General features: G+C 48.5%; 1 pseudogene; it reads left to right on the plus strand.

Annotated features, from left to right (window-relative positions):
* The first annotated feature begins 3,137 nt into the window (after positions 1–3,137).
* LOC101360763 (serine/threonine-protein kinase MARK2-like) overlaps positions 3,138–6,530 on the plus strand; it is a 7,558-nt pseudogene continuing 4,165 nt past the window's right edge.

The raw sequence follows: 6,530 nt of genomic DNA on the forward strand, positions 1-6,530 counted from the left end.
GCCAGTGCAGCCCCTCTGGGTGGGGAGTTAGAAATATTTTCGGGATGCACATCGATGAATGAACCACGCCAGACAGTGGCTTTGTTTAGGTCATCTCCTCAGACTTCCCTGCCCAGCTGTTACGGATTGAATTGTGTCCCCCAAAAATATATGCTGTACATCCTAACTCTTGTTACCTTTGGTTATAATCCCATTTGAGAATGGGTTTTCTTTGCTATATTAATGAAGCAGTATTAGTGTAGGATGTGTCTTAACTCAATCTCTTTTGAGATAGAAAAAGAGCAGATCAGGCATAGAAGAAGCAAGCAGAGATGGGAGAAGATAGATGTCATAACGCATGAATATCACCGAGGAACCAAGGAACAGAGCTTAAAGAAGACAAAGTCCTTCCCCTAGAGCTGGTGCCCTAAATCCAGACTTATAGCCTCCTAAGCTGTGAGAAAATAAATTTCTGTTTGTTAAAGCTACCCACTTGTGGTATTTTTGTTATAGCAGCATTAGATAACTAAGACACCAGCCCAGGCCAATCCTCGCTGCTAGAGGGAAACTGTGTGCAGCAGATGAGTACAGGGAGCCCTCTGGGCCTCACTAGCTGGCCTAGCTTGTCCCTCCCTCAAAAGAGATTTAGATAAAGTTTCAGGGGCCCCATCTGGCAATGGGGCTCCATGCAAAAACCATAGTAGGAGGTCTTTGGAGCATTTTTAGGTGGTCCATCTGAAGATTGGCCCCTATGCAGACCACAGCTGGGTGGTTGCCCCCTCAGAAGACTTAGAAAATTTTTCAGGTGATCTGGTGACTGGGCCCTACATGGGACCTTGGGGGACCTGAGAGCATCCTCCTCAGACCTCCCTATCTGTCTTAGGAGATCCCATTCCAAAGGGTGACTTTGTAAATTTCTAGAAGGTGCATTCAAACATTGGTCTGCATGTGGGCTGCAGGTGGAGCTGCATGAGTGTCCATGAGCCTTCAAGGGACGGGCACAAACCTGCACCAACTGGTGGTGAAGTCAGTTTCTTCCGACTCTAAGCCTCAAGCTTAATCCCAACATCTCCTTCATCCACAATGGACCCCAGAATACATCAGAAGCCCAGGAAGTGCCAGACTCTCTGCCTCTGTCTCCTCAGAGGTCTATAGCTCCAGCCCACCTGTCCAAGGCCTCCCTTTGGAAATCACCTCTGATACCATGTGCTCCACCAGGACATTCCAGATTCCTCACCCTTAAGGTTCGGTTCCCCAAGGCCAAATCAGGGGGAACACAGGATGTGTCAGGTTCTCTGGGGCCCAGGGTCCAGCACAGGCCTGTCCTCTGTGGCTTCTCCAGGCAGCTCTTCCAGGGTCTGAGTGGACAAAGGAGGAAGCAGCAGATAGGGAAAGGAGTGGTAGGCAGGGAATGAGTGGTAGGCGGGGCATAGGCGGTGTGTGTCTGGTAGGATTCAAGCCAGCAAGAAGCCCCACCGCACGCCTTAGCCTGCATCAGCTAGGGTTTGCTGACTTTTCTGGGTCTATCCTCCTCTTCCAACCCCAAACAACCACACTCAGTCATGCCTCAACCTGGGTCCAGGTGGTGGCATTTTAATAGCTTTCGTTGGTGGCAGAAGCAGCAAGAGGAAAAAGGGGACAGTCTCTCTTAACCCTGGTGGAGGGGACTCATGCTCACAAGTGGGCATCCCACAGGGTCTAGATCTCTTCCTATTGGACTGAGGCCAAGAAGGTGAATATTTACATGGACTGCAGTGTGATGGTGATGGGGTCCTGCAACGAGGGCATGGTTTGGGTTGGAGGGCCTAGGTGCAAGGGAAAAGGAGGAGTGAGGGGGCGCAGGCCTTCCCTCTGCCTCACCCCACCGTGTTCCCTGCCCTAAGTTTGGGTACAGCCATAAACCCTCAAATCAGTCCACAAAGCCTCACCCCAAGACTCATAAGTTGCTTCCCAGGGTCGGGATATCACCTCCAAATGCCCAACTGTCTGGCCAGCACCGTCACACCCTCAAGCCCCACCTTTGGGACTTTTAAGCCTACCCCATGGGTGACAGACACCACCGCAGACCCTCATATTATGCTCCCACAACTGGATACTCACCCCAGATTCCCAAATATTTTTCTTGGTCCTGAACATTTCCAAACATTTCCAAACCCTCAAACCCTTTGCTAGTTTGCTGGACTCACTTCATACCCTTAAGCCCCTAACCTGGATCTGGATAACTCCCAAGACCCTCAAGCTCTGTTCTGGGTCCTGGGCAACATTCCCACACCTCACACACCATCCCAGCTCCCGCCCCAGGGTGGCCCCCACAGGTGTTCGGTGTCCATTGGAGCCTGGAGGCACAATCCTGAGCCTAGTTGGCTGCCAGCGTGGTCTCCTGCAGGTGGGTTATTGTGAAGGTAGAGAACAGGTCCTGCGGGCAGTGGATGGGCCGGCTGAGTGGGGGCAAAGCAGGGTTTCCTCTCTCCCCTTCTTTCTAGTCTCCTTCCCACTTGCCCTCACTCACAAGTCCAAAATCACAGGGTAGCTCAAGTTGTGGTCAAGTTGTGGTCACACAGCGGGCCAGTGTGAGCAGGTGTACTGTGGGCGGCAGCTCCTGACACAGGGTAGAGAACTTCGGGCAAGGATGGGGCGGGGCTTAGATGGTGAAAGGCGTGACTTACCGTGGTCAGGAGGCAGGGCTGAGTTGAGAGGGCAGGGCTGGACCCAGTCTGGTTTGGTGAGCGAGAGAGATGCGACTGAAATGAGACAGGGAGGGGCCGAGGTAAGGAGGAGCTGAAGGGACGTGTGCCAGAGTGGGTGAGACCCAATCAAAGTGGATGGGACTGAAGTGGGATGGGGCGGGGCCGAGGTGAGGAGGAATTGAAGGGGCGTGAGCCAGACTGGGTAAGATCCAATAAAGGTGGGATGGGACTGGGCCTGGACCCCTCGGGTGCGGGGCTGAGCCAACAGGAGGGGGCCTAGCTGATGGTCTCTTTTCGAGATTCTGCTGGGTGGGTTTGAACTGCTAACCTTTAGCCTAGTAGTCCAGGTCTTGATGATTTGTGTCACTCAGGGACTCGATTTTTAGTCATCAGTTTTTAGCACTTTGAATCCTACCTTGAGACCTGTTGACTGTAAGCTTAACAGGATTTGACCTAAAGTTCTAGGTGATGCAGGGCCTCTCAGCCAATTCTGCTGAGGAGGAGACCCATGTGGGAAACTACCAGATCCTCTAAACTCTCACCACAGGTAGCTTCACTAAGGAAAAGTTGGCTTGGCACATCCTCACTGGGAAAAATGTAGTGATGAAGATTATTAGGAAGAGCCAGCAACCTCCTCCAGCCTCCACAGACTATCCCAAGAGGTAAAAATTATGAAGGCTCTCACTTTTACAAACATTGTAAAATTATTTGAAGTCATTGAAAATGAGAACACACTGTTCATAGTAATGGAGTATGTGAGTGGAGGTGAGGTATTTTATCACCTAGCGGCTCATGGCAGGATGAACAAAAAAGAGGCCCAAGCCACCAAATTCTGCTAGAAAGTGTCAGCAGAGCACTACTGTCACAACAAGGGTATGGCCCATAGGAATTTGAAAACAGAATACTTGCTATTGGACAAGGAAATGAACATCAAACGTACAGACTTTGGCTTTGGAAATGAATTCACTGCGGGGATACCTTCTGTGGAAGTCACCCTTATTCTGCCTCAGAACTCTTCCAGGGAGAAAAGTATGATGGACCCTCAGTGGATGCGTGGAGCCTAGGTGTCATCCTGTATTTCATGGTGAGTGGATCTCTGCCTTTTGGTGGAAAGACCTTTATGGAGCTGCAGGAGCAGGTACTGCAGGGACAATATCATATTCCCTTCCACATGTCTAGGTGATGTGAACGCCAGCTGAGCACAATTTTCATTCTTGACCTCAGCAAGAGAGGCACACTAGAAGAAATCCTGGGACATCCATGGATGAAGGTGGGCCATGAAGATAAAGAATAAAAGCTGTATGTGGAGCCACACACAGGTTGCAATGACCCCTGGCAGATTGAGGTGGTAGTAAAAATGGGTTACACATGGGAAGAGATTCAGGACTCACTGTTGAACCAAAAGTACGATGATATGATGGCCACCTATCTCCTCATGGTTCACAAAACATCTGAGACAGAGGGCCATACCAGCACTCTAGAACCCTAGCCTTCAGTCGATTGCACTTGTAGCAACAGCCTTTCTCCATCCCATGAGGTACACTGTACCTCTGTGCTAACACGAGCAGCAGAGTTACAGCGATCCTGCCATTCCCACCTATGATTCCTCCTGCAAGTTAGCCAAAAATAAGTGGTCTCAGGAGGACCAGGAGTCAGGGCAGAAGACCTGTAGCACAACAACATACCTGTTAGCTCTCTACCCATCCTAGAGAGGAAGAAGATCACCCCTGTGCCCTCTGTGAGCAGCAACCTCTCCACTAGCAAAAATAAAAATGGGAATTCCCCACTTTCAAAGAATGTCAGCCTTGGCCAGGACAACATCCACAATGTTTTGGGAAGTCTTATCTGATCCAGGGTCTAAGGCCTCCATGACATCTGCTTCTACCCAGTCTCCCCAGTTCTGTCCCACCTGTACCAGGAATCCAGGACGTCCTTGGTGCAGCCCAACCAGGCCTCTGGAGTTTGCTCCAAGGTGAGTAACAGTGACTTGGTGGAGCTCAGCATATCTCCCTAGTGTGTCTCTGTGGCTTCTTCCTCAGCTGACACCATCAGCAGCAGTGGTGGAGCCCAGAGGGATCCATTCCCCCCTCCCCACCTCTGGGAGTGTCAAAATTAAGCTCCTTTCATGCTGAGCAGCTGCAAGAAATGCCTGACCAGCCGAGTTTGCCCTGGACTGTGACCCTAGCCTCTCCCTCTGTCAGCAGCCAGCGCCGGCTGGGGGCCACTGGGAGGTTCTTCTGTTTTATTTGCAGAAATACGTGTTCCCGGTTTTCCAGTTCAGCCCCAAATGTTCTAACTTACTGCAAGTGGCAAGAAGGAAAAGGGATATTTTGGGAATGATTGGGAAATTGATATGTGGTCCATCCATTCAGTGGGACAATCAAGTGGGGAAATGATTCTCGACAGCCTTAAGTGATTGGAACTCAATATTTAGAATGCTCCCATATCACTTCGACAACACCTTGCTCTTTGATGAGCTGCACTCTATATTTTTCAGAATGTAAGCCCTGTCAATGATGTATGCGCTTAGAACTATTAGCCTGTTTTTCTACTAATTATAATGATCTCCCTCCCCCTTCAGTACAAGCCCCTTTTATTGAGGCCACTAACCAAGTGGCCAAGGGCAGTGTTCACTAATCATTATATGCTTGGAAGGCAATGTATACAGCATTATATTAGGTTGGCCAAGGCATGTCTAAAAAATCAGGAGCTACAACTAGCTTGGAAGTTCTTCCCTAACCTAACCTTCTCACACTATTGAAACACAAGTTTTTTATAACACTCAATATTTGTGGGTTCTCCAGCAACTGTAATTCCGGTTATGCCCACAGTAACCAATCATAGCCCCTGGGGGGTACAGCAAAGAAACATCTTATGAAAAATATATTTAATCCCATGGAGCTATCTAACCACTGTTTGTATGGGAGCGTCTAACCCAAATTGAGAACTGCTTGCTTACAATATTTGCTGGGCCTATCAAAACCATTAATATGGAAATGGAAATATTTGTTGGAAATTGATGCCCAATGTTACTCTTCTGGGGAATCCCTAAAAACTATAGATACTCCACCATACATGTGATAGAGCCAATCATGAAGAGCTGGGTAGCAAAGTCAACATGGGCAAAATTTATTGATGTACCACCTCCAAACTGCCAGTCTTGAGGCCATTAAAGTTCTATAAATTTCTGCGCTAGAAAAATTTCTCCAGGACAGAGATGATAGAGCAGGTGGTCCCACTGCCCCTGGAAACAATAAGCAGGGACAGAAAAGGATCAAATGTATAATACAATTTATGTCTATCCTTGAAATACACAGGCCCACTTGAAAGAATCCCATGTAGAGCTCCCCATAGTCCAGGATCTAATTTGATGAATGGCTAAACTAGCACATTTTTCACAAATCACACAGAGCACCTGCAAATCCTATGGAAACACACCACTGCCATTTACTATTGACAATCAGCAGGAAACTCAGCCACCAGTACACACCAATCAGAACAAAGAGGAACATACAATCGCCCACCGGCCCAAATTTGCCTATGATGTTAGCCCCAGCAATGCACAAGATGACCAATCTAACTCTATGTTTGGCTTGCTCTGCCAACCTAATTTTAGTACACAAACCATAACTCTCTTCTCCTGGCCTCCTTCACAAACCTCACATATAAAGATGACTCTAGTCCCTTAACCATCAACATCTATCAACAACATCTGGAGGCTAATCTCACATTAATATGTGGACAAGGGTAGGCTGAACGCGTGACCAATCTGTTGATCCAGGTACTGAAAAGAAGGCAGAGAATTCACAGCTTGTCTGGCTACAACATTACATTCTCTTATTAATATTATCTGGAATTAAACAG

This window comes from Trichechus manatus, unplaced genomic scaffold (assembly GCF_000243295.1).
Source record: "Trichechus manatus latirostris isolate Lorelei unplaced genomic scaffold, TriManLat1.0 scaffold00057, whole genome shotgun sequence".
NCBI classification, from domain to species: domain Eukaryota; kingdom Metazoa; phylum Chordata; class Mammalia; order Sirenia; family Trichechidae; genus Trichechus; species Trichechus manatus.